We start from the raw sequence: 21901 nt of genomic DNA, 5'->3' as shown, positions 1-21901 counted from the left end.
GCCGAGTCAGAGCCTTAAATGCCTCATCACCACACCTGGGTTTTAGCTTCTACATAAGGTGAACAAGCAAGTATTACGATAGGTTTAATGATCATTTTAAACAAATTTGATCATTTATAATGTTAAACATTCAGCTCTCGTTAATACAACAGCACTACGTACTCCCGAGCCGGCAGGTGGATTTTTTGGGGCAAATAGTTTTTCAATCCCCTCAAAATGTTCAAGTAAACTGCTATGAGAAGCAAAACCTTACCATGCAAGCTACTGGCTATGCACTACATCTCATTGGATGTTCCTCACATAATCCTTTCTACATGGGCCGGCCCATGAAAAAGAATGGATGTCACAAAGTATTTCAACAATACTTTCAATGTGAGACATTGGAAGACAGGCTTTTTATCTATTATTAACGTACAACTTACTTTAGGTCTGATATAATACTTAGACTAATTGTCTGATTCTCCATTATGTTATGATTAGTTTATAATAAGAGCCAGAATGACCCAGTTTCACCTACTTAGTTTAACTCTAAAATGTTTATTGCTATGTGTTATGGCCACCAACCTGGCCTCTGGTGATCCAGGAACCAGGATCACCGAGCCCCGGTGATCAGCCAGACACCGTCCCTCCTCCTCGCCTCCAGGCTGATGAGCACAGCTGACCTGAATCCCTCTGCCATCCAGCAGTCTGGGAGGCAGCAGTGCAGGGGTTCTGCTATCCTCGCTTTGTTTTAAACCCCTTTGTGTTTTGTGATGAGTTTTAACTGTAATGGTTTAAACTCTGAGATTGATGGGTTTTTAAAGCTGAAACTCTGAGATGATCTCCAGGGATCTTGGTAGACTGTTTTTAACAGTCTTGGTGATGGTGTTTTCCATCTTTGTTTAGGGTTTACTTGGTTTGATACAATTTTATTGACTTTGGTTTTAAACACCTTCTGATTCGGTAAAACGTTTAACAAAGTTTAAAACAGGTGCCTTAATGTTAACCTTTTTTTTATGGTTTCGTTTCACATTATTTTTATAAGGCCCTCCCATCTGTTTGCTTGCTTGTTTTTAGAACCTTTTATGACATTTATGCCCATTTTAAATCCACTATGATGTTGTTTGTGACACTATACAATGCATACATTGTTAATGATGTAATCTATGAAATGGTACATGCTTAGATGTGACATGATGATACAGTATGACATCATATGACTTCATTTGTTGGACTTTAAATGATTATTTTCTGACTTTTTTTAAATGTTCATTTTGATAAGATGGGTGGAAAAATATAAAAAACTAATAAAATGTCTATTTTTCACTTATTTTACAATTGCCAACAAATTGGCAATGTTCATGACATGACAATGTTACGTTATAAATTATACAATACTCTGAACAATAATATATACAATACAGTATGATGCTTTAGAAAATATTCATGGAACAATTTACAATGATTGTATTATAAACGTAACAATGTACAAGACACCATTGCATACAATATTCACACAATACTGCGTGTGAATGTGTGGATGACTGATGGTCTTGTAAAGCGCCTTTGGGGGTTTTAGAACCATAAGAAGGCACTACGTATACAAATACAGGCCATTTACCGATGTCAGACACAGTCCTTTCAACAATATTGCAAATTATATGTATTATATAATAAATCATAACATGATTCAGTATATATTATATAGTATATATTATATGACATAAAATATAATGGGATATATTGCTGTGCAATATAACAAATTTGGAACTAAATGTTTTGTGTTTGCTGGATAATAAAAAAACAAAATATGTACAGTACAGGCCAAATGTTTGGCCAAACCTTCTCATTCAATGTGTTTTCTTTATTTTCATGACCATGACCATTTACAAGTGCTAAACACCTCGGGAACTCCTTCAAGACTGTTGGAAAACCATTTCAGGTGACTACCTCTTGAAACTCAAGAGAATGTCAAGAGAGTGCAAAACAGTAATCAGAGCAAAGGGTGGCAATTTAAAAAAACAGAGTATAAAACATGTTTTCAGTTATTTAACCTTTTTTGGCCTGTACTGTATAATATAAATCATGCTTCTGTATTCATGTTTGTCACAATTGTTACCATTTTTTTATTTTTCCTATTAACATACACATTTAAAGATGATAACTTCAATCTAAATTAGAAAAAATAAAATGGTAACAGTAAGTTATTAACAAAACAAGAAACAGAAGCAGAAGAAGTGTGCAGTTCTGAACAAAGTCCAATGTGAATGTAGTTAGAAAGTACATTTTATTTATACAGCACTTATCACAGACATAGAATCACTAAGTGCATAGATCAAAACATAAAACAAAGTCATAAAATCAAAATGCTCTGAAAAAAGAATCAGATTAATGTCAGAAAAAAATTAAGTCATAAGATTATAAAGTTTCATAAACAGATGAAAGATTAAAATGGTGAATGTAATAGACATTTTTACGTGGTCACCTCCTGCATTCAGCCAAGGAACACAAACAACTTGCTGCGTTGCAGAAGCAAAGTTCCAGGAAGCTCTGAAGTAAAATTCAGAAAAGGGCAGAAATGCTCAGATTTTATGTGATTTACAGTCCTAAAGATTTCTGTTGTCTGGGGGAAATAAACTAACCCTACCAACTAGACCTCACCAACACATGAGGTGAAAACAGATAGATAAGATAGAGTGAAATGCCTCAAAGCATACCATAGGTGACACTGTTGATCCATGCATGGAGGTAATAAAGCAGGACGAAGGGAGACCGGTAGAATAGAGGAGAATGTGAAAAGGGTAAGATAGGACATCCTGCACAGGGGCTGGATTTCTGGGGGGGGACACTTGTTTATTTTTCCCATCATCACTCGGTGCCTCAGAGCTGTCAAGCCATGCCAGCACCTCTGATCTGTCAGTACCGATAATCTTCAGTGGGGGGCAACACAAAGCTGACTGAAGCACTAATGGGAGAAGGCCTAACCTCCTTCCACCCTGAAGCTTCTGCATACAAGCAAAACCCATCCAGGCAGAAAAAATCCTTATAACAGAACAGCATCTGGTCTGCTAGAATAACAATATTATACCCATAAAATGTGTTTAGACATGAATTATACATGAATTATGTTATTTCTAAATCCCCTTTGGTTTAAATAAATCTTTAAATGAAACCTAACCACAATGGTTTGGATGGCGGTTTCCCAGAAAAATCTTCTTGAAAACAATGCAATGCCAATTTTCTGGAGTGTACAAAAACAGCCTCTGCTGAGTATATACTTATGTTCTGCTGACTTTCTTAAATTTCATTCAGTCAGACCTGGGTTGTTTTTTTTCTTTTTCTTTTTTTTTTTTGGTTTTTATTCTAAAATCAGCTCAGATTGAACTCTGTGGCCATTTCACTGTTTACTGATGAGTTGATGTAAAGCTAAAGTTAGCACTTATTTTTGGATGAGATTGCAAACAATAAAAGGAAAGTTATGCTTCTTATGAAATAAACTTTTTTGGGTCAATGTACTGAAAAAAATGAGGGAAGAGGCAAGTGAAGTTTTATTATTACTTTTAGTTTTACTATTTAGTGAATTAGTGGTTGCATTCTGGGGGGGGCGGGGTCTCAGCAAAGGGGGTTTCTAACAGTCGTCGTTGTCGTCTTCCTCCGCTTATCCGGGTCCGGGTCGTGGGGGCAGCATCCCAACTAGGGAGCTCCAGACCGTCCTCTCCCCAGCCACCTCCACCAGCTCCTCCGTCAGGACCTCAAGGCGTTCCCGGACCAGATTGGAGATGTAACCTCTCCAACGTGTCCTGGGTCGACCCGGGGGCCTCCTGCCGGCAGGACATGCCCGAAACACCTCCCCAGGGAGGCATCCAGGAGGCATCCTGACCAGATGCCCAAACCACCTCAACTGACTCCTTTCGATCCGGAGGAGCAGCGGTTCTACTCCGAGTCCCTCCCGAATGTCTGAGCTCCTCACCCTATCTCTAAGGCTGAGCCCAGCTACCCTACGGAGGAAACTCATTTCGGCCGCTTGTATCCGCGATCTCGTTCTTTCGGTCATTACCCAAAGCTCATGACCATAGGTGAGGATTGGGACGTAGATCGACCAGTAAATCGAGAGCCTGGCTTTCTGGCTCAGCTCCCTCTTCACCACGACAGATCGGCTCAGCACCAAACCAATCTGCCTGTCGATCTCCCGACCCCTCCTACACTCACTCGTGAACAAGACCCCGAGATACTTAAACTCCTCCACTTGAGGTATGACCTCTCCCCCGACCCGGAGTTGGCAAGCCACCCTTTTCCGGTCGAGAACCATGGTCTCAGATCTGGAGGTGCTGATCCTCATCCCAGCTGCTTCATACTTGGCCGCGAACCTACCCAGCAAGAGCTGAAGGTCAGAGCTAGATGAAGCTAGGAGGACCACATCATCCGCAAAAAGCAGAGACGAGATTCTCCTGCCACCAAACTCGACACACTCCACACCACGGCTGCGTCTAGAAATTCTGTCCATAAAGGTAATGAACAGAACTGGTGACAAAGGGCAGCCCTGGCGGAGTCCAACCCTCACCGGGAACAGTCCAACTTACTACCGGCTATGCGGACCAAACTCACGCTCCTCTGGTAAAGGGACTGAATGGCCCTTAACAGGTTTCTAACAGTCTAATGGTAAAATGGCAAAATGACCTGTATTCGATATAGAGCCTCCTAGAGTCCTTGAACCCCCAAGGCACTTTACAAAAAAAACTGCAATTCACCCATGCTCACACACATTCACACACTGGTGGTGATGATCTACAATGTAGCCACAGCTGCCCTGGGGTGCGCTGAGAGAAGTGAGGCTGCCAAGCACAGGCACCACCAGTCTCTCTGACAACAAACAGCAGGCAAGGTGGATTAAGTGTCTTGCCCAAGGACACAACAGCAGCATTAAACCCATTAAATTTTTAAGTCCACCACACTAACCAACTCAAAAGTAACAAGAAAAAATTACTTTAGCAACAACAACAAAAATGCGTGTAACTCAGTGGATTTTACCAATATTTAGCTCAAATTTGATGCTGAAAGTCACTTTACTCAAATTTTATTTTGACTCACTATCATCTAATTCACTTCAATCCATTGTAATTGATAGATACTTTAACCAGCCTTGATATTTCAATAAGATGATTCCTCTTGTAAACAAGTATCTATTTGCTATGGTTACCTATCATAACAACTGACCAAACAATAGTAACTTAATGGGAGATCATTTTTAAAGCTACTAAAACTACTGAACTTTGAAGTCCAATAATAATAATAATAATAATAATAATAATAATAATAATAATAATAAAGTCTCAAAACAAAAAACACTCACAAGATAGCAGCTGCTACCTTGCCACCTGTTGTAGAACATTTCCTGGAGATATTATACTTTAGTTTGGAGAAATTTGTTTTGCTGCACTTCCTAGTAAGGTAAAGCAAATAATATATATGCAGGGAAGGTAATTGCTTGTGTAGCTAATGTAACAGAATGAAATGACTGTTTTCCCCCTCCTCGGACACAGGACTAGTCTGCATGAGATACGGTCTCATGCATTTGCTTCTAACCTGCTTCTTTTCAGCTCAACAGAAGAATGAAGAATGGACTCTTCTTTTAATTAATCAAAGAACTCTATTTTAATAAAGCTAATCATACCAAGTGTTAGTCAATAAATAAGATGTGGCCAATCTGTGAAATCAAAATATGAATTACTTTATTACAATCCTATAAAATATAATAAGTAATATGACTTTAAATGTTTCCACTAGGACTGATCTCACGTAGCGTTAAAAGACATGACACATTGCTGTCACTGACCCATTCAGAATCTGTCAGACCTGACGGAGGCGTGACTTTGGTGGTGTTTGGTAAATCTGTCAACTTTTCATTCGACCATAAACCAAAACATCCGAAGTATAAAACTATGCCCATGTCATCTCTAACGCCAGTTCAAAGCGTTCTAGAGAAGTTGTCGGAGTGGCCAATCCGTAACTTTCCTCTTCAGCCAAAAGAACCAACGACAAGCTGGATAAAATCTGTTGCTGTTCCAACTGCTGCAACGGTTCCTTTCAGAATAAAAGCTGAACCATCACGACCCAGGTGGGTCTCGCTAGACGCCAACAAAATTGTCATGACCCGGAAGTATCTCAAGACGGGTGGTCGGCTGCCGTGGCTGCTTCTACACGCTCCGGCTCCATAAAGGTCAAGCTGGACCTTTACACCTCCTGATCTAGACAGGGACTTCCTTTCAGGGTCGGTAGACCGGCAAATGTGTTTATGAATCTTCTAATCAAAGCTTAACGCGAAGACATCACCTTCAGTTCCCATCAGAACTAATCGCTTCTTCAGATTTGCTGGTTCTGAGCAACATTCCATGTCACACCATTCACTGTTTCATCCACCTTAGTTACACCATACATTTAGTGTTTAAAGTCAGTCTAGTTTAATTTGTTAGTAATACAATTTTAAACTTTTAAACTTGACTCTCTCTCTCTTCTGTTGTCTCTGAGTGAATACGAAGCTGTTATCTAATCCCTGCATTAAACAGTTCCAATCTTCTGGTTTAAAATAACCTCACAGATCCATAAGGTTGATTTCATATTTGCTATGGAATCCTACACCTTATGGCTTATTAAATAACATGTAATTTAAATAATTACACTAATGTATACTATAATCACTGGTTATATTACAATTCACTCAATAAACACATGTTTTCCACATGACAATCATCTCACCTATGTTTAAGATTATAATTAAAGATGGTGGATTAACATTTCTTGGAAGAAAAATTGGTTTTTATATAAAATAGGGTGTGACCACCATAAGAGAATAACAAGTCTTGTAAATGACTCACAGCTCTGAATGTCCTAAAATAAAAGAAATTATGCAGAAGTTTACTGTATGAAACGCTGCTAGGGAAGTCAAAAGGTATTTGAATATTTGGCTGAGGCTGAAAACTGGTGACCTTTCCTACTGAGGCAGGGATGCTTCACCATAGTTGTAGTTTTGTTGCTTCTTATTTGAAACGGGTTAAACTGACATTAGTTTCACTTTTTTTTAATATCTCCCATCATTATGGTGCTATTTTAAATCAAAAAGCTATTTTTTTTATCTCCAAATATCAGCAAATAACTTTTTTATGGTGTAAATTCTATCATTACTGTCATTTAACAGACTCTCACTAAATATCTTAAACAAAAAATCTTATTTAAAAAATAATACATTTCCATTTCATATTGGAGCCTCCTCCCCAACAAGTCTGAGCCTTCTTACTGAATCTTTCATTAACTGTGAAACCAATGGAGGTAGCAGCTTCCCCTTCCACTTGTAGTTTAAGCTGATGAAATTTTAATAGGTACTCTTTCTGTCCATTTTCTAAAACCTGATGCGACAAGAGGCTGATGTAGACGAAAACCAAGGCGAGACAGTCAGAGTTTGAAATCTGAAAAATATGTTTTAAAAAAGGAGAAAATGGACAAAACTCTTTGTAATTCCTAATAAGCATGAATGATTAGAAGCAATGCCTGCTGTTTTATTTGGTATTTGCTTAATGGTTCCAGCTTGTGTCATCTGGTTAACTGTTGTATCCACTAAAGGACGTTTATCTGATTTTAGCTTCTCGGGGAAAAAAATTTGACTGGCACAATGAACTGACTTCTTGTGTTGAATCGCAGTCAGTAAAGGAGATAAACACACCAGCAATTCTATAAGGTATGTAAATACAGCTTCAAAGAAAATAAACCATCCATTTTTGGGTGACGGGTCCATTTGGTGATTTGACGAGAGCGACCGTGGCAGTTTGCGGTGCAGATTCAAGAAGTAGGTCATTCCCATTGACCTGGCTCGCATAATCAGCATACACTGTGTGTGTCACTTCATGATCTCACTGTTCCAATTCTCTCTCAGCTCACAGGAGGCAGAAAATAGCAAACAGCAAAACATGGAAACCCGGAAAAGAATGAGGAGGCTGAGCATAAACACGAGATCTGCCTGTCAGCATTTATAATGTCCTGTTGGAACCCAAACAAATATCTTCTCTGGTCAGCGTTTATGGGGGAAAGATAGAAAGAAAGTAAGAAAACAATCTTTTATATCGCAATGGAGGAATTTGATCTGAGAAATGTTGAGTTGAAAGAAATGTCAATATTTTATTTATTACATTTTTCATTTTGCCCTTATCAGGAGATACTAAAGCAAATGCCCATATTTGAAAAAAAAAATCATTAAGACAAACCTGCACTTACCACCCTTGCAACGTTTACCACTTTGCACCTTAATATCAATCTCTCTCGAAGAATGTCAAGGTTCCTCCAACTGTTAGCAGGATTTGTTTTGGAGAACAGAAAAAAAGAGGTGGGGGTATAATCTGCTTCAACGGCAGCAGTGGATAGCTAATGCCAGATTAACCCTTAACCTCACACTGTGATTGAGAATCAGTTGGCACTACAAGGTTCACGCAGTTTTTGCATAAGTTAAAGGAAATTTACAGTGCAAATTGATATTTACAGCCCAGGTGTGTGAAGTTTCATGGTCACATTATGTTTAAACAAGAACTTTTCCATTGTTTTACTGAAAATATACCATAGACAATGAGGAATTTCTGTCAGATTTCTTGTGTGCAGCAATGAAGGAAAGTATAGTATACTGTCTGCGGTCTAGCAAGCACATATAGGTGCCTTAAGTCCAATTAGGAGAAGGAGAAGAAGGAATACTAATGTAATCATCATGCCCACAGTGAAAGCTAATGAGGTCCAAACTCAAACTTTAACTGAATGTTCAAAAGGCTTGCGCTTCAGATGTAGAATTGAAAAGAAAACTGGATTTGTCCTCTCATTTTTAGCTCTCTTTTGCCCTCTTTTTACAAGACCACTTTGTGCAGAACTTCATCAAAACAGTTATGTCCTGTCAGCACAAAGACATATGTACTCTGTGATTCCAGAAACCCTGCCATGCAGATCCCTAATCCGCTTCCTACCAAACTTGGCTGTGACCAATCATGGTCCTTCATGGTCTGAAGTGGTCAGTCACACTTAACAGGATTGGCTGGTCAAAATCTGGGATGCAGAGGCTATTAGTGATCATAATAAAAGGCGACACATCAGACTGTTGTTTGTGTGAGGTGGGGGCCTGTCTGGGATCCTGCTTGTGTGACCCAGATTGGCCATGGTGGGATGAGTAAAACGAGACGTCACGTTTGGTTGTTTTGGATTATTACAGAGAAAAACAAGCCTGGTGTTGGCGAAGTTGTTTCATCTGGGTAAATGCTCCTTTTATACGATATTGGCAAAGCTGCCCCAAACACATGAAAATGAAATTCATGACAATAACTACCTGGTCATTAAAATGCAAGAAAGTATGCAACTTGCACAAATGGCCAAACTTGCATTAAAATTTGCACTTTTTGATTTACACTCTGTAAAAGAAGTTAATTTACATCTAATTAAGGACCCGTGAGACATTAGGATTTCATAGTGGATATGAAATCAATCTTACGGACCGGACGTTACAACTCAGTTGAAAATGTTTCCATGGTGGTTTGTGAAAACGAGCCCACTGTGACTCACCTAAGGAGATTGAGAACCTATTTCAAATGTTTCAAATCCGCCTCACTCTACAAATGTTCACCAGTCGTTGCCAAAAGTCACAGCCCAGTACGATAATTGCTGTAGCGTCAAATATAAGAGCTGGCATTGTGTTTGAGTATTATTAGGCCTTCTGACATTTGCTAGTGTCTTTATTATAACAACAATAATGGCCAACACTTGTTCAAGAGTACAAAGTGTGCTACTGAAGGCTCACCATCAAACTTTAGTGGCAAGAACATCTCACCTCATAAACATTTTACAACAACAAAACACTGTTCGCAAAAATATTGAGACACCTTACAAGATCGGTGCATGCAGACAGATGAGCGCGTTTGGTAAGGAGGAAGTTGGCTGGTCTGCAACTCAACAGAATCTGAGTTATGTCTATGACACACATCATACTACATCGGTGCCTGACCTCAGAAATGCAATTCTCAAAGAATGATCATAAAAACCCATAAACAGACTCCTATGCCTTACCCATCTCATTCCTGGGCTGACTCGTGTAGAAATGTATTATGCAAGGGACATCTGGTGAGATACTGGAAAAAGTGCATAGGCTTGAATGGTGAGCTTTTGTTACTAGTAGATTTTTATTTATTTATTTTTTTACATTGCAAGATGATTTTATTATGTATTTGCCCCCGAAAAATGTACTTGCATGGCTCAGGAATGTTGTGCTTCTAGTGGTGGTACTACCAACCACACAGAGTTACGAAAGTAGATAAAAATATTACTGGTAGCTTTGGTCAGATTTTCATGTCGTTCTCCCACCCCTCTACTGCAGTAGGCAGAGGGATTGTAACAGTGTCCCGTTAGAGCTGTGAAAGTTGGGGTTCCCTCATAAAATACATCTCAAAAAAGCCCATGAAAATTTGATAAAGCAAAAATCCATCTATGGCCTCCGTGTAAACAAACGCCGGATGGGAAGTTGGCCACATTTCACACAAGGGTTCATTGGGGGGTAGGAATAACGTTGATTGAAAGCCTTCCATGAAGGACTGAAGCTATTAAAGCTGTAAAGAGGGGAACAACTACGTATTAAACCTAGGGATGCAACAAAAATTAGGCCATCAAAAATTTTCGGCTGAAAATTACCCAAAAGTGCATTTTTGGTTTCCAGCTGAAACACTTCAGTCACCAAAATCACACAGCAGAAACAGGCCGTCAGATGAACCACGTTGTCAGTTAACAATGCCCTCATGTTACATCTTGCTCTTTAATTCATAAAAATTGTACATTCATACTGATTTCAAAAGAAAAGTTTTTCACCATTTAGTAATGCTGTTTTATTATAAATGCTGGAATAGTCAAATAAATTATGTGACGCAATTTTTACTTTAAGGTTCACATCTGCCACATCTACCTGGCTTTTTTTCTTTCTCCTTTTACATTCCCTCTACGTTTGTTACTATTAGCTGTGTTTTTGCCATCCTTTCTACACCCACCATGCCCTGAACACGGTGAAATAAGCTTTGCATCATGTGTATGCAGCTTGTTTACTCTCATGAAGCGCACAGATTTTCTCTTGCTGCACGCAGCTGCAGCATCACTTTCTTTCTCACTGGACGAGTGAATATCTTCATTAGAGGATGAATATTACTCTTCTGAATCAGAGGCAGCCAATACCAGACATACAGTGGGGCAAAAAAAGTATTTAGTCAGCCACCGATTGTGCAAGTTCTCCCACTTAAAATGATGACAGAGGTCAGTAATTTACATCATAGGTACACTTCAACTGTGAGAGACAGAAGGTGAAAAAACAATCCATGAAATCACATGGCAGGATTTTTAAAGAATTTATTTGTAAATCAGGGTGGAAAATAAGTATTTGGTCACTTCAAACAAGGAAAATCTCTGGCTCTCACAGACCTGTAACGTCTTCTTTAAGAAGCTTTTCTGTCCTTCACTCGTTACCTGTATTAATGGCACCTGTTTGAACTCATTATCTGTATAAAAGACACCTGTCCACAGCCTCAAACAGTCAGACTCCAAACTCCACTATGGCCAAGACCAAAGAGCTTTCGAAGGACACCAGGAAAAGAATTGGAGACCTGCACCAGACTGGGAAGAGTGAATCTACAATAGGCAAGCAGCTTGGTGTGAAAAAATCAACTGTGGGAGCAATTATCAGAAAATGGAAGACATACAAGACCACTGATAATCTCCCTCGATCTGGGGCTCCACACAAGATCTCATCCCGTGGGGTCAAAATGATCATGAGAACGGTGAGCAAGAATCCCAGAACCACACGGGGGGACCTGGTGAATGACCTGCAGAGAGCTGGGACCACAGTAACAAAGGTCACCATCAGTAACACACTACAACGGCAGGGAATCAAATCCTGCAGTGCCAGACGTGTTCCGCTGCTGAAGCCAGTGCATGTCCAGGCCCATCTGAAGTTTGCCAGAGAGCACATGGATGATACAGCAGAGAATTGGGAGAATGTCATGTGGTCAGATGAAACCAAAGTAGAACTTTTTGGTATAAACTCAACTCGTCGTGTTTGGAGGAAGAAGAATACTGAGTTGCATCCCAAGAACACCATACCTACTGTGAAGCATGGGGGTGGGAACATCATGCTTTGGGGCTGTTTTTCCGCTAAGGGGACAGGACGACTGATCCGTGTTAAGGAAGGAATGAATGGGGCCATGTATCATGAGATTCTGAGCCAAAACCTCCTTCCATCAGTGAGAGCTTTGAAGATGAAACGTGGCTGGGTCTTCCAACACGACAATGATCCCAAACATACCGCCCGGGCAACAAAGGAGTGGCTCCGTAAGAAGCATTTGAAAGTCCTGGAGTGGCCTAGCCAGTCTCCAGACCTCAACCCCATAGAAAATCTGTGGAGGGAGTTGAAAGTCCGTGTCGCTCGGCGACATCCCCAAAACATCACTGCTCTCGAGAAGATCTGCATGGAGGAATGGGCCAAAATACCAGCTACTGTGTGTGCAAACCTGGTAAAGACCTGGAGTAATCGTTTGACCTCTGTTATTGCCAACAAAGGTTATGTTACAAAGTATTGAGTTGAATTTTTGTTATTGACCAAATACTTATTTTCCACCCTGATTTACAAATAAATTCTTTAAAAATCCTGCCATGTGAATTCATGGATTTTTTTCACATTTTGTCTCTCACAGTTGAAGTAATTCTTTGTTTTAAGTATGCAATGTGTTAGTTAATATGTTCTAATTTTGTACAGAATGTTAAAATCTAGCCGTATGGAAAAGTTCCAAGGACTTTTGCTCCCCCCCATTGGATCAACCATTTTTCTTGGTCATTCAAAGCTTTAAAAACAAATTCAGGGCTGCCACAGTTCTGCTAAAAAGGAATTCTTGACAAAACTCACTTTTGGATATTGCCACTTTCATGCAGCACATTCCTACTCTGTTATTTGGTCTTTGCTTTTTGTTTACTGTTAGATAGGCAGCATCTAAAAAAGAAATGATCCAAACCTCAGCACTGGTCTGGAATGATAGACTTTTAGGATATGACTAATGCTCTCCTTCAATATGGAAATTATTTAACAGTTCTTTGATGAAAGTGACCAAAATGTACTCATTTCCAGAAACGCTAAGCTATCATTCCAACTTTGATTGGATAATGAAATGTTTTTGACACATAAGCAGTCCCAGCGAGCTGCCTGTAGCGTGTGTGGCGTGTGCATGTATGAGAGGAGCCCAGGAGAGGGTTGGAGCTGAAGCTTTTGGCAGCTGCATCGTAGCACGCGAGATTCTCGCATTTGATGTGAATGGTTCAGAGCTCTCCAGAGTCAGATAGTAATGTTTCTTTGTGATGAGTTTATTTTTGTGGGGCATCAAATCCTAGTGATACTTTCTGCTGCAAAAATGGTTGATATTTTAGCAAATATGGCTTCACTTCCCGAGGTGATCATTATGTCCAGCAGACTGACTTTTCAGAACTTTCATCAGATGAAACTTCACTTCACTGCAGCAGATACTTCCTGTCCAAAACAAAAGTTGCCACCTGGATTTAACTAAGCAAAAAGGTATGAGACTTCTATTGGACAATTAATGCATGGGCGATTATCTTTCAGATGGTAACAAGTTATTTAACCCCAACTGGTCCAATAAGTTGCTTCTCATTTCTTAATCAACCATGTGGAAAGACACATCTGGTGGAAAAGATGTTAGTCTGTTTGAGAAGGGTCAGATCATTGACACGCACCAAAAAGAGAAAACTTCTGAGAAGATTGCAGAAGTTACTAAAATTGGGTTAAGAACTGGCCAATGCATTATTAAAAACCGACCGGGTAGTGGGGACCCATCGGCTTTGTGGATGTAATGTGGCCGGAAAAAACCAGGTGGAAAACTTCGGTTTCCATCCGGCTGTGAAACGAGTTGAACCAGAATTGCAATCAGCTTGTTCTGTAGGTTTATAAAAATCTCCAACTTAAGGACTTCATACCTATTTTGATTTTACACATGACTTTTTTTTTTTGGTAAAAAATCAAAACCTTTACTCACCAGTACAAAGTTATTAGTGTTCGTAAACCAATACTAGGTTTAGGAACAGTGATGGCCTCCACTGAAAGGTGCGTTGCATTAGCATATCTCATTGGTCGGCGGTTTCATCTTTGCTATGCTCATCGTCTAGTCAACTGCCATTCAGTTTTATAAAAGTCTTGCCCACATAAACTTAAGTTTTGAGAATGACGCAGTGAGGCAGGAAACTTTAGTGCCATTATGTTTCTGCCATTCTCTAAACCTTTGGTCACGGCTTTGAGGGCAGGTCTTTTTGTAAGCTTTTATCCTTCCTTTGAGCAAAAGCTGAAACCTGCAGTTTCGGGTTTGTTCTTGTTTCCTTACAATGATACTTTTAGATTAGGTTAAAGAATATCCTATGCAGTTGAAAATGTTCCTATGTTGTGCAGAAAAATCATCCTAACTTTTGTGGACTATCCCAGTTATGTTGCATACTTTCTATTTTTCATGCAGGGCTGAAAAATAAGTTTTGACCTCTAAATAACAATCTTAAGCAACAATAATCCTCCATGATATTATTATTGCCTTCATGTTTTTTGAAGACTCTTGAATGGACACTTTAAAATACAAGAACTCATAGGCATGTGCTACTCATTTGAGGGAAAAAAGCATACAGAGGAGCCTTTAATTCAACAACAATTAAGACAATTCTAAAATTGTCAGGAAATATACCTGTGCCTTGCAAAAGAGCCACTTTTGTCGATTTTTTGAATATTTGCTACTTTGCTACTAATTATATTCTGCAATATTCATGAGGCATGCTTTCTACTTTGTATGCATGATACATTAGCTCATTATTTTTGCCTGTTTAAAAAGTGAAACTTAGCTAAATTAGCTCAAAGACAGATTACAATGAGTGCAGCAGTTAAATAAAGGCCGTTTGGGAGAGAAATCTGGCACTTGTTTGTAATGTTGGAAAAGTAATTAAGCCAGTAATTTGTTTAAATGCATTGATTTTATAAAATTAATGTAATAAATATAAAAATTATTAGATATTATGATAAATTTGCCCGATACCTCATGATCAAATTTATCACAGGAAGTATTGGTTGAAATAATGTTTTTGGTTCTTTTTTCAAACAACAAAATATTGACTGAGCATCTTTCATCCTTGCTGCGGCTGATTAATTTTTAGCAGTTTTCTACTTGAATGGTTTCTGAGTTTTGTAATTTTCTTATTTTTCAAGAAAAGAATTTTAAAAATATTAAGGCAAAAATAAGCTCAGTGATGACTTTTTACTTTAATTCTGACAAGATGTGCATCATATTTTGTTGAAATCGCTGACTTTTCGAGTTCCATCGCCCCGCCACCGAGCATAAAAGCTTCTGACAACTGTGACATAAAAAGTTGGAGGGCCTTCTGATCCTCTCCACAGGACTGCACAAGCTGCCAAGCCCCACTGAACTAAATGGACCCATTGTCACACTTCTGAAAGTTTCCATGACAACATTAAACTCATTTAATTTGGTTGGTGATTACAGAATGCACTGGTGTGGATAAAACGAACTGATGTATGGGGAAATGTGAGAGGGAAAAAGAGTATTCTGGCATGTTTTTGTCTTTTTTTTTTCCCAAGGATGTTTAGACAGTAATTAGTGGTTTTGCCCTCAAGTGCCTGCAACGGGTATTTGCTAACACTTTGAAGATCAAATGAACCAGTTATGGAGAGATAAGCATCCCATGAGTCATACCTAACTGTTTAGCGACGTATTACCAAACATAACAGGGTATGTTTAGAGGCTGGCGACAAATGCTATCGGCGAAAGTTTTCCTCATAATCAGCGCAAAAGGGATCAAGTAGATGTGGAGATTTGCTTCCAGCTACATTTACGCAAATGGCAGAAGCAGATGAAAATGTTTGGAGGACAAAAATAACTGAAGGTGGTGTTGTTGCTATTTATACCCGTTCCCACAGCTAATATCAGGTAGGGGGAAGGAGGGGTGGACAGATCTGAGAGCAGCTCGCCCAGGCTGACAGTGTCTCACTCAGACATGTCAAGGGAAACAGGAAGAGAAACAATACGGCTGTTACTATATCGGGCAACATCATGACAACTGCAAACAAAACTTCTCACAAAGCCTTCTTGCTCCTCCTTCTTTTTTAGTCATCAAACCAAATATCAGAAAATCAAAACAGGAACTTTTTTATCAAAACTTTTGAACCGGCATTAAAGTTGAGGTGATTGACTCATCCAGTCAACCAGGATTTCCTTGGCCTGTCTTCTACCAAGCAGGTGAGAATGATCAGTGGCAGCACCAAGCTTGTGTTAGGCAGCTGTGACACACACTCACACACACACACTTGACCAAACACAAGACGCATCCCCATTCACACAAGCGTGCACCGATGCGTACAAAGCATCCGAGCTCCTCGAGAGGCTAATAGCACTCATAATGACCAGTAACATAGGAATATGCAGTTATCACATGTAGCTGAGGAAACGGCACCTTTTAAAGCATTTCATAAAAATAATAATAATAATAATAATAGTAATAATTCAATAGCACTCAAGTACACATTTAGCCAGTGACCCTTGAGGCACAGCTTTCTGTCTCTGTGTCTTGGGCTTCACGCCACGACCAAAACACACAGCGGCGCCTTGAAATTGGGTCAGAAAACCAAACTCTTAACTCCACCCAACCACACACAATTTTCTGCACTCTCTAAATGAAATTTCAAGGAGTTTGGACCAAAAATATTTGAGGATTTTTTTCTTAATTTTCCTAACCTGGAAAGAAGTTATTTAAACGACATGGCGCTCCTCTCATGCGTGTGTTCTGCAACTGCTTTACAAAAGTTTTTTCCCCGACCACGACAGATGGCTCCACGGTTCTTTGGCTGACTTGCAAAGCCACTGCTCTGTTATTATCATTCCAGTAAAACTGGAGATGGGAGCTTAAAGGCACGCAGGAGTTCCCCAAGGACTCCAAAACTTGAGTAAAGGAGCACAAACTCCCACTGAGACTCATCCAACCTGACCTCATTCTACCTAGGCACTCAGACTGTGTCCTTTGCTTCTCCGTTCATCTTTCTTACCTTCCACATGATTAAAATCCCATCGTCCGCCAACAAAGTGAGAAAGAGAGGAAGAGGGAGAGGTGTGGAGGGAGGCTGGCAGCTATCTTTAGCCCTCTCCCTCCAGCAGGATGCAGGAGCGGCGGCTCAAGCGGCAGCGAGTGACAATCTCAGAAGTCTGTGAGGATGTGAATACGTCTACGAGGCTGTGTCATCACCTCTCCTGACACGTTTCCTCCTCTGCCTGGGTAAGCCTTCCTATCCTGACCCAGAAGAGAGAGAGAGAGAGAGAGAGAGAGAGAGAGAGAGAGAGACAGGACAAACTAGTGCACCGCCCCCTCACTACACCCTCCAGCCCTCCTCCCCCATCCATGTTCATTCCTTCTTTTCTGTTTCACTTTATTTAAATCTGCCAGCAAGCTGCCCTGCCTTTAAGCAGACCAATCACTGGACTGCCGAGAGGTGGAGTCTAAACTGGTTGTGTGCGTCTGAGTGTGCTGACTTCAGATTAATGCTGTGTCGAAGGTTTCATGTCCAGTTCACACATATCTGTGGATTATTCATGAAACGTAAAAAAAAAAGATTGGAAAAACCCTCAGTACAAAAAATTTCTCTTGATCTGATGGGATTTGTTAAATATTTCAATTGTGCTCTTGATTAAATTACATTAACATTAATTTGAGTAATCATGCCTGTTCTTGGCTTCAATTAGTTGTTATCAAACATATCTTAAATGTTTGAATCTAAGTATTGCGCTTTAAATCTCATCGTTTCTTGTGGTTAAAGATGCACTATGTAGAAACAAAGTAAAGATGACATCCTGTGGTAAAATGTGGTTACTGCAACCACTGTGAACAACTCTGGAGCTTTTTGCAAGCTGTCGTCAAATCACTATATTCTTACAGTCACTGATTGTCAAGTTTTGAGTCTAAACTATGGCAATGTTACACGATAAACCTACATTACATAATAGAGTGTCTTCAGTCAGAGGCTTCTTCAGTTTCGCTGCAACACTGACCGCTACTGGAGATCCTTCCTGCCAACAGCCATTGTAATATACAATAACTCTTTGACGACTTGATTATTATTATTATTCTGAGCTACTACAGCAATCAATTTCCCTCTGGGATTAATAAAGTATTTTTGAATTGAATTGAATTTGAAATCTAAATGTTATATCATGTTCAGTGTGTATGTGGAAAGCTAAATGTTGCGTGTAAAATCTATATTTTTATTTAAATGTTGCAAGTTAATTCTAAAGTTTTGATCTAAAAATTACAAGTTAAATCTAATATATTAATCTAAATGTTGCAAGTTAAAGTAGCTGTCCTGATAATTTCTTTTATCTGAATGCACCATCTAGTGGCTGACCAGCGTATCACACCAACATGTTTTGTCACTTCCGTATTTACGGCCGAAAGCAACGCCCCTGATTTAAGACTTACTTGTCCATTAAAAAGGTCACCAACTCTGCATTGATGAGGTACATCCTCAAACACTCGAGTACGCTTTGTGATTGACGTCTATGCATAAGCGGGAGTCTAACACTATTGTCTAGTGCTCACCAGCACTCAGTTCATATTGCATGGAGATCTACGGGACGGGGGTGGGTTTAGCAAAAAAAACAACTAAAAAAGGAATAATAAACCCCGCCTTGCCTACAATAAATCACAGTGCATGATAAAACAGTCTCTTTTATGGATTTCTGAAAAATCATGTATAATTTTTGAAAGGGGAAACCTCCGAATTTCAGCTTTAAATCTAAATTTTCTTCTTGAATATTACAAGTTAAATCTTACGTTTCAATTTAGATGTTTCAGGTTTTACCAGAAAATTTAAATCTAAATTTTCGTGTTTATTCAGTCTCTGAAAATTTACATAGTAAATGATTGTTACTTATTAAAACATGTTATTCTTAGATTTAAATGTTAATCATTTAATATAAACGTTTAATTCTAAATATCAAATGGTAATGTGACAATAAATGTAAATGTTACTGTTCAATCTGTACGTGAAAATAAAAATTTTATACGTTAAATCTAAATTTTTACTCTAAATGGCGACAGACTGATTGGTTCACCGTCTGCAGTGATGCAGACGCTGAACCGATCTGTCGTGGTGAAGAGGGAGCTGAGCCAGAAAGCCAGGCTCTTGATTTACCGGTCGAACTACGTCCCAATCCTCACCTATGGTCATGAGCTTTGGGAAATGACCGAAAGAACGAGATCGCAGATACAAGCGGCCGAAATGAGTTCCTCCGTAGGGTGGCCGGGCTCAGCCTTAGAGATAGGGTGAGGAGCTTGGACATTCGGGAGGGACTCGGAGTAGAACTGCTGCTCCTCCGGATCGAAAGGAGTCAGTTGAGGTGGTTTGGGCATCTGGTCAGGATGCCTCCTGGACGTCTCCCTGGGGAGGTGTTTCGGGCATGTCCTGCCGGCAGGAGGTCCCCGGGTCGACCCAGGACACGTTGGAGAGGTTACATCTCCAATCTGGTCCGGGAACGCCTTGGGGTCCTGCCGGAAGAGCTGGTAGAGGTGGCCGGGGAGAGGACGGTCTGGAGCTCCCTAGTTGGGATGCTGCCCCCGCGACCCGGACCCGGATAAGCGGAGGAAGACGACGATATTAGTGGGAGTGTTTAATCAGAGTATTAATATTTCAATCTAATATTTCGTGTTTAATCATAATGTTTAAGTCTACATCTGAATCGTCAATCTAAGGGTTACAAATTAGGTCTAGATGTAAATCTGAGCATCAAATCCTTTTTTTTTTCTAATTTAAATGTTACACATTGAATCAAAACACTTCATTCATGTATTAAAATGTTCAATCATAATGTTAAAATCTTAATGTGAATTCTATAATTTTTTATCAGTGTTACATGTGGATATACAAAAATGAAAACAAAAGTCCAGCTAAAAGCAGGCTATTATAAAATAAACAAACAAAAACTGAATAATACCAACAATAAGTACCACACATTGTGATCCTTTGTGTTGGATAATTTGGACGTAGTCAACCAAAGCATTAGCTGTGTGAAGTCAATCCTCATGTAACACAATTATTCTATCTGTCTGAGTCCTACTTGCATGTCCAACCAACATCTTAGAAAAAAAAGTTTTATGTTGTTTTGTAAATAAAGCCCTAGGCTCAGATTGAGATTTTAATGATTAATCCAGAGAGATGTGAGTTAAAAAAATGATTAATTTGTGTCCTGTGCGTTCAAACATGATTTCAAATATGTATGTATGAATGAATTAATAAACAAAGCAAAAAGTTAATACGTTCCCAGTGATGGAACATTCTAAAAAATAGGTAGGAATATCTCTCAAATGGTCTTCAGAGCATTTCCCATCAATAGCACAGTTCAATCTGACTAAATCCCTCAGATATTTTTCAGTTTTCTCCTTTTCCATCTTACTGGCTCTCCATCCTCTTTTAAACCTCAGATGTTTTGGCTCTTACTCATAAAATCTCCCCCGATTTTTTTATGTGACCCATAAGGAAAGCTGCTTAAAATAATCTCCAAGATGGAAGTCAGACCCACACAGCAACCTTTAGTCTAAAAGCCTTAACATTCACCAACTGTAAGGGCTCGTTGTTGGTCAATTCTCATAATCCTGACGGGAATCCTGAACAGAAAGCAGAGGTTTATAGAACAGTAAGTTTTTCATGTGTGGTTGGATTCATAAACAGGTCTAGTAACATCCTACCAGAAATTTCACCTTAGAACAAAAAACAAATGATTGCATCTAAAAAAAAAAGTTGTTTTATTTTGGAAAACATGCTACAAACTGAATGTACTACTGAGATTCCAGTTAAACTAGAAGAGTTCTTATAATGCCAATAAAAATGTTTCTCCCAATCATTTTTCATCATCATCATCACCTTTATTTGTAAAAGCACTTTACAGACGTATTATGTCAACAAGGCGCTGAACAAGACTAAACTAAAAACCAAAATCAAAACAAAGAATATATAGGAAACCAAATTAAAAAAAATATACTGCAAAATACAAAACATCAGTTAACACACAGATTTAAAAGCCAGATTATATTATAGGCATATCATATTGTACATAATATAGACATACATATTTATATATATAAAGTTTTTGAGAACTTTTACAAAAGAGTTTTCCTGAAGTCTGAATAACTCACCATTTCCACCATTTCCAGCCCTTAGGAAACAGTGTTCTATCGATTTTGGCTGCTTGCGCTTGGAGTGAGATCAGTTGGGGTAAAGTTGAGGAATGCTTGGTTGGAAAAAGACTAGGAAAGACCGCTCGTCTCAGTTCTTTGAACTTTTAATGCAATCCAACAGAAAATCAAGGAAGGAAGAAAAACAGATAATGGAATTAATGGTGTTGGAAAACCGCTAATGGGAATGGTATTGTAAGTGTGCATTTTAATTTTCAGTGACATTTCAACATATTTTGAACAAAATGTAGCTTATTTTACATAAAGCCTTGGTTTCCTATAGGGAGCCTAAGTCTTCTCCCTTTCCGGCCGGCTCGTGGATTCTCCGGAAGTATGAAAAAATGAATGCAAGTCAAACGGGCAAAAAGAGCTACTTTCTAATTCGCTTTGCCTTAGACCCTGGATCACACATATGTTGTACTGCAAAGTAAATGAAAAGTAATGATGTGCGTTTCAACCACGCCAGTCACGTACTTTGAGATTTATCAGCTTGTAAAAGTTCGTAATTGGCATGACTACACACCAGATGGACGAAGGAACCTTACAGTCAGCGCTCCGTGAGGTGTTCTTTCCCCGGTTGGATATCATTCTAAAGCACTCC

The 21901-nt window shown here is 39.2% G+C and overlaps 1 protein-coding gene across 2 annotated transcripts in view; it reads right to left on the bottom strand.

The window, feature by feature from the left end:
* LOC107381064 (E3 ubiquitin-protein ligase Midline-1) overlaps window positions 1–21901 on the bottom strand; it is a 153920-nt gene that overhangs the window by 106306 nt on the left and 25713 nt on the right. The window contains exon 1 of one of the 2 annotated variants that reach the window (XM_015952553.3): window positions 17126–17709. The exons of the other annotated variant lie outside the window; for it this stretch is intronic. The gene's annotated coding sequence lies outside the window, so the exon portion shown is untranslated. Of the gene's footprint in view, window positions 1–17125; window positions 17710–21901 lie in introns of those variants that run through there. 2 annotated transcript variants of the gene reach the window in all.

Source organism: Nothobranchius furzeri, chromosome 14, assembly GCF_043380555.1.
Source record: "Nothobranchius furzeri strain GRZ-AD chromosome 14, NfurGRZ-RIMD1, whole genome shotgun sequence".
NCBI lineage: Eukaryota > Metazoa > Chordata > Actinopteri > Cyprinodontiformes > Nothobranchiidae > Nothobranchius > Nothobranchius furzeri.
This window is presented reverse-complemented; position numbering and strand designations above follow the sequence as displayed.